The 17,696-nt window shown below is 38.7% G+C and overlaps 2 protein-coding genes across 12 annotated transcripts in view; one reads left to right on the forward strand and one right to left on the reverse strand.

The window, feature by feature from the left end:
• Positions 1-17,696, forward strand: part of LOC127963129 (voltage-dependent L-type calcium channel subunit alpha-1D-like) — a 276,125-nt gene that overhangs the window by 204,844 nt on the left and 53,585 nt on the right. The gene's annotated exons all lie outside the window — the stretch shown is intronic.
• The window catches only part of LOC127963140 (NACHT, LRR and PYD domains-containing protein 3), a 210,736-nt gene that overhangs the window by 64,807 nt on the left and 128,233 nt on the right, over positions 1-17,696 (reverse strand). Inside the window, exon 2 of one of the 5 annotated variants that reach the window (XM_052562885.1) lies at positions 913-967. The exons of 3 other annotated variants lie outside the window; for them this stretch is intronic. The gene's annotated coding sequence lies outside the window, so the exon portion shown is untranslated. Of the gene's footprint in view, positions 1-912; positions 968-6,311; positions 6,429-17,696 lie in introns of those variants that run through there. One more of the 5 variants, XM_052562886.1, reaches the window with a different exon arrangement.

The raw sequence follows: 17,696 nt of genomic DNA on the forward strand, positions 1-17,696 counted from the left end.
GTTCGGTTGGATCTTGGTTCTCTGAGTCAGCTCAGTGACAAAGACCTGGTATCCGCTCAAGATGAGGACTCTACTATCGCTCCAGTCAAACAGTTACTTCATGGTGGTCCATCATTCACCGGCCCCGACAATCCAACTTCTGTCCTGTTGCACAAAGCAAGCAAGCAAACTGTTCATCCAAAACAATCTGCTCTACAGGAAGGTTGAGAAAAATGGATCTGAGGTAAAGCAGCTGGTACTGCCCAGAGAGTATGTCCCGATGGTCCTGAAATCTCTGCATGATGAGTCCGGTCACTTGGGCATGGACAAGACCATCGAACTTATCAGAAATCGGTTCTATTGGCCGAAAATCGGAGTTGAGGTTGAGCACTACATCATAGAACTGCGGCAGATGCATCACTCGCAAAGCCCTTCCCCAGAGAGCTGCTCCCTTAAAACAGATCACCAGCCAAGGCCCTCTAGACCTTGTCTGTATAGATTTTCTGTCACTTGAGCCCGACTCTCAAGGTTTCGCCAACATCCTTGTAGTGACAGACCACTTTACTTGATACGCCCAAGCTTTTCCAGCCAAAGACCAGAAGGGGGCCACCGTTGCTAAGACGTTGCTCATTGTGTGAGCGCTACTTTGTACACTACGGACTCCCTGCCCGCATACATTTGGATCAAGGCCGCGATTTTGAAAGCAAACTGATCCAAGACCTTCTGATGATGTTGGGTATTTGTAAATCAAGAACAACACCTTACCACCCTCAGGGAGATCCACAATCCGAAAGATTCAACCATACGCTCTTGTCAATGCTTGGCACACTCGATCCAAAGCAAAAACAAAAATGGAGTCAAAAGATCAGTCAGTTGGTCCATGCTTACAACTGTTGTTGTACTCAAAATGATGCAACTGGTTATTCGCCTTACCTGCTTATGTTCGGCCGAGAAGCTCGCTTACCGGTAGACATCTGCTTTGGCGTGACTGAGGACGACATAAGAACAAAATCCTATCATCAGTATGTTGTTAAGCTCAAGAAAGATCTCCAAAGAGCTTACAGTCTTGCAACAGAATCATCAGACAAGAACCACAAAAGAAACAAAAAAGCACACGACAGGAACATCAAAGAACAAGTCCTTGACAAAGGCGACAGGGTGCTGCTGAGAAACTTTGGGGTCACAGGCAAGTAAAATTGAAATGCAAGTGGCGATCCTCACCATATATTGTTATGGAGAAGCTACCTAACTTACCTGTCTACAAGATCAAGCCAGAGAGAAGCATGGGAGCAGAAAAGACTATTCATCGTAATCACCTGTTACCCATTGGTTATCTTGTGAGAATCCCTGTTGATGAAAGGGAAGTGGGGCCACAACAAAGACCTGTGACTAGAGCATTTCAACAAAAGACAAAAGAATTGGTACAGACAAACTACCATGATGAAGACGTGTCCATCAGAATTAGAGTACAACAAAGTGTACCCACAAAGCCCCGTTGAGTTATACTGGGATGAGTTGTTGACATGTCCAGAACTGTCCACAAAGCAATCCAGGCCAATCGTCACCGAGCCTGAAAGACAAGCTCAAGACCTGGCTGAGATAGAGCCAGTGGTCAGTGATCTTCCAAACCTGCCTCTCAACGCTGATTCAGAAGTCAACGTTCTAGAAGAGGGAGGAGCCATTAACCCCTGTCTGGACACTAACGCTGGGATTGAACAAGCTGAGCATCCCAAAAGAGTCACCCGTCCAGTGGTCAAGCTGAGCTACGTTGAACTTGGCAAGCCCCGTGATTACCCTGTGACAGTCCTAAGCCATGGAGTGTTGTTGGGAAGTGGACTCTACGGAGACTCCAGAAGCAGTCAGTGTCAAACTCTCTGGTGCCACCCCATGACGTTGTGTTTCACTTGTTCTAATCTGGCCTCTACCCTTGACTTTAAGACTATTAGAGTCCTCCAAGGTTTATTTTGATGAGGGCATCAAAACTGCCTAGAAGGGAGAGGGTGTGGCCCAGTGGTAAATTTGGTTATATAGTGTAAAGGGGACAGGGAGGGTAATGATTAATCTCTCAATCAATCACCTTTATTTTATTGTCTTACTCTCAAAAACGAGTCACATGACTATTAAAAAAGTAAAAGTTTATTTACTTTAAAAAAATAATAGGGTACATCTTACTTCTAAATAAGGAAATATCAGTTCATTTTACATAATTAAAAGGATATAAATATTTGGTAATTTTATTTCATGACAGTGTTACGTGCTGCGTTTGTTTTTTTTCTTGTGTCTATTTCTGTTCTCCACCTATCATTTCTGCCAGGTCTCCGCTGATTGGAAGAGGCGACTGCCAATCTTAATCAGTGACATTAATCAACTGACAGCCAATCAACTGCTGCCCTGCTGATTTAAAAGCCTCCCAGTTCACTCTGATCAGGAGCTCAGTGTGTGTGGTTTTGGAGTTTTGAGTTTGTTGTGAACTTTTGTTTCGCCTTTGTATATGATTTGTATTCGTGATTCTAGCATTTTCGTTCTTGATGATAACCCTAAGGCAAGGGCTGTTATGAGTTACTGTTCACTTTATCCTTTTGGGGACAAGGAACAGGGAAGCATGTCGTGCGACCTACATATCGCCCGTAGCTACGAATGTTAGAAACATTAGGTAAGCGGTGAGTGCCACTTTTGTTTTTTTGTTTATCAGTTAGCATAGTTTAGTCTGGGCGCCGGACGCGCTGAAGATTTCGGGTTTCATTTTCGCATTTTGTTTTGGTTAGTTAGTTTAGAGGGTTTGGGAATTTAGTTTACGGACTGTTTTGTTTTATTCCTTTCTTTAATTTGGCGCCACCTTTGTTCGTTGATCCCCATTGGGTCTTGTTGTTTATCTCTTTCTTCTCTTTATTTAACACTGTAAATAGTACACACGCCATTTTAATGGCTTCGGCTTTCAGTAATAATAAATCACGTGAACTGCAATTGTGTTTGACCTGATCTTTTCTACTGCTCACTCCCAAGCAATATTCTCAATGTTACTTCCTATCTTAGACAACTAAAGGGTCGTAACAACAGTAATTAAAACTAAAGTTTAAATTTTATATTATTTAGCTGAATAATATTTCCAAAGGTTTTATGCAGTTAGCCTTTTATTACTTTATTTTTTACTGTTTTTATGAGACTATTTTTGTTGGTCATTTGGGTATTCATGCTGTATTGTCAACAGTGTTTGGCTGCAGGTACTAAAAAAAAAAACGTATATACACTAGGCTTGTTGCGATAGTCAGTGTTACCAGTGATACACTGTGTTTAACCCACCTACCGGTCATATCACTTGACCACCGGCACCGTCCCCATCGTGTTTAAGTTTTAGCCTATAGCAATAAAGCACTTAATTCAGTTAGTGACTACGTGCCTTCGTAATTTAGCGTAAGCGGAACGAGCACCGCAGTTATGCAGCAGGTGTCCCGATTTAATTTATCATTTGAGGAGAGTGAGGCGAGCTAACTGGCAAAGGATGGCAGAATATCTGGTTTCAAAGTGAAATGCAAAAGCACCTATTTGGAAATATTTTGGATTCAAACCAAATGCCAACAGGGAACCTGAAAACGTTAACGAGGCAACCTGTAAACTTTGCCTGATGAAAGTGGCAGCATCCGGAGGTAACACTTCGAATTTACACGCACATCTTCAAGCACACCACAAAAATGAAGCGGCCAAGATGGGTCCAGAGGCAAAAAAATCGACCACAAAAGCCTGACACACAAACACAGCCTTCGATAAGTGGTGCATGTGCAGTGGCTCGTTTGGTTAATAAATGCACTGTAAAAGGTGTTTCATAAGTGCTTTTGTTTAGTTTTTGCATGGTGTGTTAAGTTATTATTCAGTTTGCAAAAGATGTGTGTAATACAAGCGAGTGTCTTATTGTTTTGTGTATTTTTATTAAGAATAAAATAAATTAACCCATGATTAATTCAAACAAATGCTACTGAATTGCCGCTAATTAAAGTGAAAGTAAATTGAAACGTGTGCACACCTGCATTTTCCGCCATCCGAAATCCCTGATACGCTACCCCGGTGACACGTCGATTAACCGGTGGAAAAAATCCATCACCGCAACATCCCTAATATACACGTGACATGGTGAGAGACATGTGAGAAAGGGCTGGAAGTTTTTTTCTCTCTTTCCGCTGGACTCGTGTGGAACGCGGAACGTGGGCATGTTGAGAAGAAGAAAAAAAAATGCTAGAAAGTGAGAGTAAAGCTGATTAATTGAGCGGGAGACGCAGAGAAGAGGACCGCAGACTCGGGATGTCTGTGAGCCGTGAGACTGAGTGAGAAACGAAGCCAGAGACCTGTCTGATGGAGCGGGAGAGAAGGAGCGGAAGCAGTGAACGGAGATAGCAGAGATAGTTAGACACGGTGGGCGTATGCTGGGCGGAACGGTCGTTTAATCGCACCACACCGGATCATCCGGACCAAAGTCTTTCAATGCTCTCAATTTTTTGCAAGTGTCCATTCAGCGCACTCAATGTTTTGCAAGACCAAAGCAGGCCTGCAACGTTTTTCTTCGTTCAAAATGTTACCGTGAGTAAACTGGAACATGTGTGTGTGAGTGGGCCCACCATTGCATTTGCTAAGACTTGTTTCAGGACACTTGGCGTGGTTTTTTTTACTCTCAAAAACGAGTCACATGACTATTAAAAAAGTAAAAGTTTATTTACTTTAAAAAAATAAAAGGGTACATCTTACTTCTAAATAAGGAAATATCAGTTCATTTTACATAATTAAAAGGATATAAATATTTGGTAATTTTATTTCATGACAGTAATTAAAACTAAAGTTTAAATTTTATATTATTTAGCTGAATAATATTTCCAAAGGTTTTATGCAGTTAGCCTTTTATTACTTTATTTTTACTGTTTTTATGAGACTATTTTTGTTGGTCATTTGGGTATTCATGCTGTATTGTCAACAGTGTTTGGCTGCAGGTACTAAAAAAAAAAACGTATATACACTAGGCTTGTTGCGATAGTCAGTGTTACCAGTGATACACTGTGTTTAACCCACCTACCGGTCATATCACTTGACCACCGGCACCGTCCCCATCGTGTTTAAAATTTAGCCTATAGCAATAAAGCACTTAATTCAGTTAGTGACTACGTGCCTTCGTAATTTAGCGTAAGCGGAACGAGCGTTTTTTTTTTTTTTTGTTATTGTAAAGTTCTCTGTGTATTTCAGATCGTTAGGAAAGAGCTAAGGGGAGGGGACTTTTGAACCACTTATTCAGGTGTAACAAGTGTGATTGAAACTATTGGGGTTTCAAGCTAAATTTAAGTGTTTGGGGAATATTTTGGTTATTTATTTTTGTATATTTTGTATATTAATATTGAATTTTGGGGAAAGCTTTTATATTCTGTTTGCCAAATTATTTAATTTAATTAAACAAGGGCGTTACCCTATTTTTTAAACCATCTCTGGGTCTCATTATTTTTAAATATTTTATTGTCAAAAGGTTTTATAACTCATTAGACACTTATTAGGTGCACCTTCATGGTATCCACCTGAACTACACCGAACCCGAGCACCCCCATTCTCATGCAAGTAACTCACAGAGTGGTTGTACGGGTGCTACATGATAATAATATCAATTGTAATAATTTGATACATCAATTGGAAATGACAAATCATCTCGATGTCACCTGATGTTTGTTGTTGTTTAATTTTTATATATATATGGCTATCGTCCATATACACGGTGTCATCGTCTGCTCATTTGGAGTATTTCACACAAGTATAGAGCGAGTACATAAATCATAAGCTTTGACTTTACATCGCATGAGATCTGCTCTTACAGTGTGAGTTGGTAAGCTTGATGAAATCGCACAGTGTATGCCCAGCCTTTGAGAGCGCACTGCGTATTTATAGACAGACAAATCTGAATATCAAACCCCAAACTATCTTAAATGCTGTTAGATGACTATATTAATCGTGTGGATTCAGACTCATTTCCGGCACGGATTACTTTACGTCAGGATCAAACTCTCACTAACTGATCTGCGTATATCCGCGGCCTACAGAAGTGTTTTCTGCTTCAATATTTATATCCTAATCTGGTAGCCTATATTCCCAATTGTAAAAATCCGTAAATTAATCCCAATTTAAAGGAGAATATTATAGCATTATAATCCTGAAGGTGAATTTATGCAGCTTCACCAACTTCTACGTTACATGCGTCACAACTCTATTGCTGATGTTAATGTTTACAGATCGGATTAAACACACGACAGAGAAGCGAATGAGAAAAATCTACAATAATACGTACTTGTATCAGAAGATAATAAACTTACCTTAATGTTTTGTTTATGACCGTTTTGAAGTCTCTTTTTTTTTTTTTTTTATTCCTGTCGATTTTGCTTTCGATATCAACACAAAGGAGTAGCCTAGTGTAGAATTCTTCTTCTTTTGGTGTAATGCCAGAACAACTTGAGTAGTGTATTCCCGCCACCTACCGGACAGGAGTGTTGGAAAACAAAAACCAAAATGGCAGCGAGATAGGGAGAGGAAAAACACAATTATACAACGCTGTATTAAATTCTTTATTAATCAGTCTCGTTTCTTTTAGAAAAATAATTAATTCATGAAATATGTTTGATTGTTTTGGGCCATTTCCTGTGATTATTAGAGGGATCCCTGAGTATTAAGACTTGTACAGCTTAATATAACTTAAATTATGTCCTTACTAAAAAATATTTATTGGAAAACCGATTAAACGTGTTATTTATAAAAAATAAATAAAAAAAAATAAATAAAAAAAATTGGACTTATTTTGGACTATGGGGTGCGCCATTGTTCCAAGAGGTTCTAGCTGCAGACATAGGGGCGAGTGGAGCTCCATGTTGGTCCGGGCCCCACTTTCCACAGAATTATCATCTCATTTATCATCAGTAAAATATGGAGTGCCACAAGGATCCGTCTTAGGTCCCCTTCTATTTTCAATATACATGTTGCCCCTTGGTAATATTATTAGAAAATACAGAATTAGCTTCCACTGTTATGCTGATGATACTCAGCTATATATCTCAACGAGACCAGATGAAACTTCTCAATTATCTAAGCTAACAGAGTGTGTTAAAAATGTAAAAGATTGGATGACAAATAATTTTCTCCGATTAAATTAGGATAAGACAGATATATTAATTATTGGACCAATAAACACTACACAGAATCTTGTAGATTACAATTTGCAACTAGACGGATATACTGTTACTTCCTCTACAGTCTGAGTGTTATATTACACAGCAATTTGTCTTTTGAAAATCATATTTCCAATGTTACAAAAACTGCATTCTTCCATCTTCCATTCTTAGAAACATTGCCAAGCTACGAAACATGTAATCTGTTTCTGATGCAGAAAAGCTAGTTCATGCATTCATGACCTCTAGACTGGACTAATGTAATGCACTTCTAGGTGGTTGTCCTGCTTCGTCAATAAACAAGCTACAGGTCGTCCAAAATGCAGCAGCTAGAGTCCTTACGAGGTCAAGAAAATATGATCATATTACCCCAATTTTACAGTCTCTGCACTGGCTACCTATTAAAGTATTATAAATTGTGAGTGTAGTTGCATCTGATCAAATGTGCATTTTTATTCATTAGCTTGGGTTAAACTAATTTTAGTTTGTTGGATCAGCAGCTATGCTAATGATGTCTCTATTTTGTTTCTATGTTTTGCCACAGGATGTAACTAGGATTTACACAAGCTCCAGTCTGGATCCAGAACACCTGAGAAGAGATGATGCTGACCCTCAGAGGACCTCAGATGATGCTAACCCTGAATCAACAAACAGAACTAACAAATATTGCTACAAGTGTGACTGCATCATATAACTATTATTAATTAATAATATTAATAATGTTCATCATCTAGCTGACTACGTCTTGTATTAATTTGTTCTAAAAATCCTGTCAAACGTGCACAAACTGACAGTCACCACCATAAGCTACTACTTTTGTAGAAACATAATTGTCTGTAAAGTTGCTTTGTAACGATTCTTATTGTAAAAAGCGCTATACAAATAAACTTGAATTGAATTGAATTACGTCACCTCCACAGGGGCGAGTGGAGCGCCACTCAAAAGCGGAAATACGTCTCCTCCACTAGTGACGCGGACGCCATGTTGGTCCGGACATACTTTTTTTTTTACCAGTACATCTTTTAATTTATTCTCTTAAAACTTTCATTTGTATTATTATTCTATACATGTATAAAGGGTGCTTTGCAAGTTATGTCCCCTCTTTGTACGTAATGTTACATTTTTTATTCTTTTTTCTTTGTTACTTTTACCTAGTAGAAATAATAAGAAAAATAATAGTAAACTAATATTTTACGGTTTGTGACATGACTGCGTTATTTATGCCCCCCCCCCCCAAGCAATTTGCACTACAGACATCCACAATCCATATTTTGAGGGCTTCTGCCTTTTGTTCATGTTTGTTTTACCAATGTACAACTGTTAATGTAACATTCCATACATTTTAGAAAGTTTACCTTATTGAACAATAAATTAAATATTAAATAAATTATTAAAATAATACCTCAACCAGAATTGTGTGTGCTGAATTAAGTATTTTAAGCAAAGTAACAAACCAACCACCGTAAAATAATGCCGCTTTATTTGTTTCTGAGTAATAATAATAATAAAAAAATTTCAAAGAACATTACCATTGTTCTAACAATGTTTTTAGTGGGTAGTTTTATTTTTGTTCCCAGAACATTCTCTCAAAAGATAGAATAACGTTCTAAAAAAGGTTTATTCATAACATTATTAAAACATTATCCCCTAACTAATTACAATTTAAGCAGAGTTTTAGATGTTGATGTCTGTTTCAAAGTAATAGTTTGATTTTATGTCACCATAATGGTGGTAAGTGTTGGCTTTAGTTCTGCATTTTGACACTTGTCTTGTCGGTGTTGTTTTTTAGCTGCTATAATATAGCTGCATGTTTTTTTTCTGGCAAAATTATTTTATATTATTTATTAAAGTGACTCAATGGGTTATCAGGCTGAGACCCAGGTGAATATAAAGCATATAATTTCAAGAATTTAAATAAGATTCAGTGTATGACTTTCAACTATGGTGACAAACAGCAATGCATTTTGGGTATGTCATACAAAACTCATCCATGGCACCCAGAATGCCTTGCGGCATGAAGCATGTCACCATTGTTGAGATTCATACACTAATTCTTGAGGTCTCTGTGTTAGAGGTTCTCAGAGAGGTTCTTTAACAAATTAACTAAAAAAAAAAAAAATAGACAAAAATATATATGATATAAATCTGCAGGATCCTATGCGATGCAACACAATTTCCATAGTCACTAACATTAAAGTAATAGCATAGACTAGACTCCAGATAAACCCAGTTGATCAGATCGTTACACAATGAAATTTTTAACATCAGCAAATAACCCACATCACCTGATGATTTCTTTAATGTTCACTGTTTTCGCTGTAACCAACATAGGAAGAGCAGTTAACCAAAAAGTAACATTGAAATGAGTCATACTGCCTAAGTAATGATCACCATAATGGTGACGTCAAAATAAACTATTATTTTCAATAAACCATCAACACATCTGTTAATCTCTATAAAAACTTTTTTACATATATGAAAGAAATAATTCACGAAGGAATCATTCGATGTAACCAGATCTTTTTGAAACAGTTCACCAAATCGAACTGAATCGTTTTAAACGGTTCACGTCTCCAATACACATTAATCCACAAATGACTTAAAGGGATAGTTCACTTTCAAATTAAATTTAGATGTTTTAGCTTACCTCAAGGGCAAACAAGATGTAGGTTTCTTTGTTTCTGCAGTATTTCCCATTTTGATATTTTTAGGTGAAACCGTTCTTGTCTGTGACTCATATAATGGAGGTCTATGGTCACCATCTCAAAGAGCATGCACAGAGGAGTCCAAATTAAACAATTCCCCATCGTAAGTACACATTGATGACCTAAGACACGAAACGAGCTGTTTGTGTAAGAAAACAAACAGTATTTATATAGTTTTTGTCCTCTTGTACACAACCACGTCCAAATGATCTGAGGGCGTGAGGACGCGTCTTCAGCTGTTTAATCAATGTGTACTTATGATGGGGAATTGTTTAATTTGGACTCCTCTGTGCATGCTCTTTGAGGTGGTTTGACCTTAAAATATCAAAATGGGAAATACTGCAGAAACAAAGAAACCTACATCTTGGATGCCCTTGAGGTAAGCTAAAACATTCCAAAATTTTATTTTAAGCTGTTAACTTTTTTAATGTGTCTGACACTCCCTCTGAGTTCAAACAAAACAATATCCCTGAGTAATTCATTTACTCAAACAGTACACTGACTGAACTGCTGTGAAGAGAGAACTGAAGATGAACACCGAGCCAAGCCAGATAATGACTCGTTCACGAGTCAAGAACCGTTTCTGTCAAACACGTCTGATTCGTGAACCGAGGAGCTGATGATACTGCGCATGTGTGATTCAGCGTGAAGCAGAATAACACACAGAGCGTCTGAACTGAACTGATTCTTTTGGTGATTGATTCTGAACTGATTCTGTGCTAGTGTTATGGGTGCGGGTAAACTGAAGGCTTGAATCAAGGTCAATCATCGCCAATTCAATTCAATTCAATTCAATTCAAGTTTATTTGTATAGCGCTTTTTACAAAATAAATCGTTACAAAGCAACTTTACAGAAAATTATGTTTCTACAATATTTAGTAGTAGCTAGTAGTTTGTGCACATTTGACAGGATTTTAGAAAAAATTATAATAATAATACAAGACGTAGTCAGCTAGACGATGAACTATCAATATTATTAATTAAGTTATTATATGATTCAGTCACACATTTAGCAATAATTGTTAGTTCTGTTTGTTGATTCAAGGTTAGCATCATCTGGGGTCCTCTGAGGGTCAGCATCATCTCTTCTCAGGTGTTCTGGATCCAGACTGGAGCTTGTTTAAATCCTAGTTACCACGGGATGTAAATCCCGTGGCGAAACATAGAAACAAAATACAGACATCATTAGCATAGCTGCTGATCCAACAAAGTAAAATTAGTTTAACCCAAGCTAATGAATAAAAATGCAACTTTGAACAGATGCAACTACACTCACAATTAAAAAGAAACATTATTCGAATGCTTGGCGAAAGAGATGTGTTTTTAATCTAGATTTAAACAGAGAGAGTGTGTCTGAACCCTGAACATTATCAGGGAGGCTATTCCAGAGTTTGGGAGCCAAATGTGAGAAAGCTCTACCTCCTTTAGTGGACTTTGCTATCCTAGGAACGACCAAAAGTCCAGCGTTTTGTGACCTTAGGGTGCGTGATGGGTTGTAGCGTGGTAGAAGGCTAGTTAGGTACGCTGGAGCTAAACCATTTAGGGCCTTATAGGTAAGTAATGATAATTTGTAACTGATACGGAACTTAATAGGTAGCCAGTGCAGAGACTGTAAAATTGGGGTAATATGATCATATTTTCTTGACCTCATAAGGACTCTAGCTGCTGCATTTTGGACGACCTGTAGCTTGTTTATTGAAAAAGCAGGACAACCACCTAGAAGTGCATTACAATAGTCCAGTCTAGAGGTCATGAATGCATGAACTAGCTTTTCTGCATCAGAAACAGATAACGTTTCGTAGCTTGGCAATGTTTCTAAGATGGAAGAATGCAGTTTTTGTAACATTGGAAATATGATTTTCAAAAGACAAGTTGCTGTCTAATATAACACCCAGATTTCTGACTGTAGAGGAAGTAACAGTACATCCGTCTAGTTGCAGATTGTAATCTACAAGATTCTGTGTAGTGTTTTTTGGTCCAATAATTAATATCTCTGTCTTATCCGAATTTAATTGGAGAAAATTGTGTGTCATCCAATCTTTTACATTTTTAACACACTCTGTTAGCTTAGATAATTGGGAAGTTTCATCTGGTCTCGTTGAGATATATAGCTGAGTATCATCAGCATAACAGTGGAAGCTAATTCCGTATTTTCTAATAATATTACCAAGGGGCAACATATATATTGAAAATAGAAGGGGACCTTCTATTAAGCTGAACTGCTTTTTTAACCCACTTTAGCACATCTTTATAAGTCATTTCATTATTACTCCTCTTGTCTTTATGAGTAAAGTGTACTGCCACATTTGCTGACAAGCTTTTATGGTAAATGTAAAATGTATTTTGTGTATTTAAATATTTTCGAAATGATGTTGCAATTCCGTAAAATGTAAAACCTTTAAATATAACATCAGATAACACGATATAGTTGCAGTTTGAATCAAACACTTCACATGCGCTTTATGTTAGTCAACACAGCAACATAAGTGTATTTATATAAAACATGTCAAATGATGAAGTCATTTAATGAATTAACTCTACTTTAATGTAAAACTGACATTAATACAAAGTACTTAAATGTGTGCTAAGAAACAAGTATACTGTCTTTAATTACACTTAAGTGGCCTTTTATAATTATTTGATATGTTATCTAACAAGTGCAGTTTAAAATAATATTCACAAAAATTTGAAGTACACTACAAGTGCACATTTAATATAATTAAGCTCTTTTTTCAAACGCATATAACGTCCTTGAAACATTTGTGATGTCACTTGAGATTCAAATCTTGTCCTTAATCCAAAAGACCTAACTTGCAGATACACAATAAATGAATGTAATCCAAAATACTTGTCAAATAAACAGACCCTTCAGCTCAAGAATAATGATTTTTCAAACAGAAGTCTACTGGGAATTGCTGAAACATTTGTTTGTATTTTAATACCAGCTTTGTAGAGTTTCGGATCACAGATAATGCTTTGTCAGATTTTGTCTTCTGGTGGTTCAGCCTTTCAACTTCCTCAATATTGTGATTGTGCAAAAATGTTATCTGTCTTTGCATTGATAACTGTTTTGGGGCGTGACACTTCCTGTGCTCATTAAAAACAATCAGGTTTTGTGCTAAAGTACGGCACTTTAAAGTGATGCAGTTGAGGCAGGTGAACAACACATCAACAAAATGTGTCTATATGTATACACACACACACACACACACACACACACAAACTCACTGGTACTAGCCTAGTACCGGGTTGGACGCACTTTGGCATTCAGAATTGGCATAGATTTAAAGTTGTTGGAAACATTCCTCAGTGATTTTAGTTCATATTGATATGATAGCATCACGCAGTTACTGCAGATTTGTCGGCTGCACATCCATGATGTGAATCTCCCATTCCACCTCTTCCCAAAGCTGCTCTATTGGATTGAGACCTGGTGACTGAGTAAAGTGAACTAATTGTCATGTTCAAGAAACCAGTCTAAGAAGATTTGAGCTTTGTGACATTATCCTGCTGGAATTAGCCATCAGAAGATGGGTACACTGAAGTCATAAAGGGATAGACATGGTCATAAACAATACTCAGGTAGGCTGGGGTGTTTAAACGATTTTCAATTGGTAACTAAGGGGCCCAAAGTGTGCCAAGAAAATAACCCCCACAGAATTACACCACCACAACCAGCCTGAGCCAGTGAGACAAGGAAGGCAGGATGGATCCATGCTTTCATGTTCCTTATGCCTAATTCTGACCATGCCATCTGAATGTCGCAGCACCAATCGAGACTCATCAGATCAGGCAATGTTTTTCCAATCTTCTGTTGTCCAATTTTGGTGATCCCGTGTGAATTGTAGCCTCTGTTTCCTGTTCTTAGCTGACAGGAGCAGCACCCGATGTGGTTTTCTGCTGCTGTAGCCCATCTGCTTCAGGGTTTGACGTGTTGTGCGTTCAGAGATGGTATTCTGCATAACTTGGTTGTAACTACTGTTTTTTTGAGTTACTGTTGCCTTTCTATCATCTCTAACCAGTCTGCCCATTCTCCTCTGACCTCTGACATCAACAAGGCATCTTCGTCCACACAGCTGCCGCACACTGGATATTCTCTCTTTTTCGGCCCACTCTCTGTAAACCCTAGAGATGGTTTTGTGTGGAAATCCCAGTAGATCAGCAGTTTTTGAAATACTCACATCAGCCCGTCTGGCACAAACAACCATTCCATGTTCAAAGTCATTTAAACCCCTTTCTTCTCCATTCTGATGCTCGGTTTAAACTTCAGAAGTCGTCTTCACCACACCTAGATGCCTAAATGTTTTGTAGTGTTACTTTGTGTGTTTACCATCCAATAGCATGTGTTAAATGGTGTTTTAATTGGTGTTCTGAGTTGGGCTACGATTGGATGTCATGATTGAACAACTCTGTTGGAAGTAGTTCATGTCAGCTGGTAATTGTTGAAAGGATTTTATCTGGCACATAGCTGGCAACTGTTCACAAGAGATTACAATCTGATCTAGTGCGGATCTCTGACCTGATGTAATGAGATTAACTTCTCTCAGGGAGGAGGCACCCAGTGCGTGAAATCAGAGGTCATGCTGGATGGAGATTGTGTTGCTGTAGGATCCTCAGGGATCACACCGAATCTCATCTATGACACCCCCTAGCCCCCGTGCCAGATGAGTGTGTAATGAGTATGTAAAGCTGAGTAATCATTAGAAATAAGTTCATCCAGCTAAAATGATTAGATTTTTGGATATCCAAATGGTACCCATTGTGCACTGAGAAAAGAATAGATGCAGTTGCATTTGTACTATTGGCTGTTTATCACATTTTTGTCACATCATCACAATTTTTTGTTTTGTTAATGTTAATAATTTATTCACCCCTAAGCAATAGTTAAGTAAGTTAAGTGTGTGTATATATATATATATATATATTATATGTGTAAACATGCAGCTCACCACAACAGATCTGCAAACAAAAAAAATGACTGACAGCCCAAATAGCCAATAAAACTCCTGCGCTGACTGGACTTGTTGTTATCTGCTATTTTGTCTGTCTGTTCTGTCTGACATCCCAAAGTTATGGTCAAAAGATGTTGTTATGATATCCAAAGAGGCTAGTGAACGTGTTTCTTTCCCAAAACCAGCCAGTAATCAAAAAAATTAAAAACACAAGCTTTTATCAGAGTCTGTTATAGACTGCATCAACAACAACCCTTGGAAACTTTGAATGATATTTGCACAAAGGAAAGAGATAGCAGAATATAGTATGGTGGATGATTGATTTAACCATTATGACATTGACTTTTATTCATTTTATGTCATTTGTTCACTCCATGACACACAATTCCCCTTGTAATTTAGCAATTTCCTCGTCTTCTGCTGTCACATTTAATTTATAATGTTCTATATAACATAATAATCTGATAATAATAGCATGAACTCACATTCTGTTATTATTGTTAATACCGATGAGTGTATATGTGTGTGTTTAGTCTCTTCAGTGTGGTTCTGGAGCTGGTAACCAAAGATCGAGATGTCAGTGGGCAGTCAGGTGGCAAGCCGGGTGGGTTCGATGTGAAGGCTTTACGAGCGTTTAGAGTTCTGCGGCCCCTTCGCCTGGTGTCAGGAGTGCCAAGTGCGTCCACATCTTTACCCAGCGTTCACAGCTAGAACAGCCTGATAACATGCTGATAATATTTGTGTGTGTGTGTGTTTAGGCTTACAGGTAGTGCTGAACTCCATCATTAAAGCCATGGTTCCTCTGCTGCACATTGCTCTGCTTGTACTATTCGTCATCATCATCTATGCCATCATCGGGCTGGAGCTGTTCATCGGGAAGATGCATGCAACCTGCTATCTGAACGGCACACGTCAGTGTGTTCTCTTATACATTAGACTAAATTATAAACAATACATGTTCTGTTTTGAACATGTATTTTTCATCACACACACATCAACATGTTTCAAATAATGGGTCTTAAATATATTCTAACCAGGGTGCTCATAGTACATAGTACATAAATGCCACCGTTTCCTGAGAATAAGCCACATATTTCTCATTCTCCACACAGGTACATTTGCAGAGGAGGATCCAGCTCCCTGTTCTCTTTCTGGTCATGGGAGACACTGTCCCGTCAATGGCACTCTGTGTAGGGATGGCTGGCATGGACCCAACAATGGCATAACAAACTTTGACAACTTCCTGTTTGCCATGCTGACTGTGTTCCAGTGTATCACCATGGAGGGCTGGACTGACGTGCTGTACTGGGTGAGACTCGCAATGTCTTCCTGTCATTTAAATGTTCACTGTTGCTGGAATTCTCTCTGCTCTTTCCTGCTGGAAGCGTCCACTTCCGCTCTAAGCGCTTTTCCATTACACACAGAGAGCTCAGTAGATGCTAATGAGATTGACCCTCTAAGACTGAAGGGATAAAGTCAGAAGACAGGCAAAATTGAGAACACAGGAAAACATGTCAGCCTCTTCTTATCAGTGCTAGATGAGGTACAGATACAACAATAAAGTATTACTAGGGGTGTAACGATACACGTATTCGTATTGAACCGTTCGGTACGAGGCTTTCGGTTCGGTACGCGGTATGCATTATGTACCGAATGGTTCGTTGAACTAATTAATTATATTTGAAAAAAAAAAAAGTGAAAAATGATATGCGTTCAACAAGGTAGCCCAATAACCCAAACGACGTAATAGGCAACGCCCCTAACACCTCCGAAGAAGAAAAAAAAAACACCAGTTTATGTTTATGTTAGGCTACTCAGTCAGGCGCTCGCTCACTCAGTACGCGCTGAGTGAGCGAGCAGTTCATGCTCGGTACGCGGTGGCCAATGCGTTTTACAGACCAGAAATAGAAGATCCTCCAATAACCAACAGGTCTGGTGTTTGGGTGTACTTGGGATTCCCTGTAAGCTATAATGGTGATGGCAAGAGAGTGGTGGATAAAAAAACAACGGTATGTCGCATCTGCTACATGACAATATGGGTACACCAGCGGGAATACTTGAAACATGTCAACTCATTTACGCCGACATCACCTTAGTGTGTCAGTATATCTGGGAAAAGACGAAAAAAGGAGAAACATACACGCAACAAACTATCCCCGCAGCATTTATGCAGACATTTCCAACGGACTCAAACAGGGCAAAAGACATCACTGCGGGGATTGGTAGGCTTCATTTACGTTACATTTACATTATAGCCGCGGATATGAGACCTTACTATTTACCATTCATTCTATCATCACCATTATAGCTTACAGGGAATCCAAAGTGCACCCAAACACCAGACCTGTTGGTTATTGGAGGATCTTCAATTTCTGGTCTGTTAAATGCATTAGACATTTTGCAACGAGCCTTCAGCGCGTGCTGAGTGAGCGAGCGCCTTAGGGGACGTTCACATATCGCGCCTAAAAACGCGTGGAAAACGATAGGCGCGTCTTTCTCCTCCTTTCCAAAGCGCTCGGGCAGAAGCGCCCCTGAGGCGTCTGCCTTTGCTAAGCAACAATGACGTGCTCTCTCCATGAAGACGCGGAAATTTCAGCAAAGGATAAATGGATTTGCAGCTCTAAAAATCGCTTGCAGTAGCTCTGCTACTAAATTTATTTCAAAATTGCAATCCATATACAACTATGATCAGCTGTTCCTTCATCTTGGCTGAGCTTTCAACGTTGTTACGGGAAAGGATGAAGTTGATTGGTTAGTTCTTGTCACATGACCCGCGGTGCGCTTGCGGCATTCTGAAAAGTTGAGATGTTTTTACATTTTGTTCTATCTAAAATGTACCGAACCGAACCGTGACATCAGTGTATTGTATCGAACCGAACCGT

This window comes from Carassius gibelio, chromosome B8 (assembly GCF_023724105.1).
Source record: "Carassius gibelio isolate Cgi1373 ecotype wild population from Czech Republic chromosome B8, carGib1.2-hapl.c, whole genome shotgun sequence".
NCBI lineage: Eukaryota > Metazoa > Chordata > Actinopteri > Cypriniformes > Cyprinidae > Carassius > Carassius gibelio.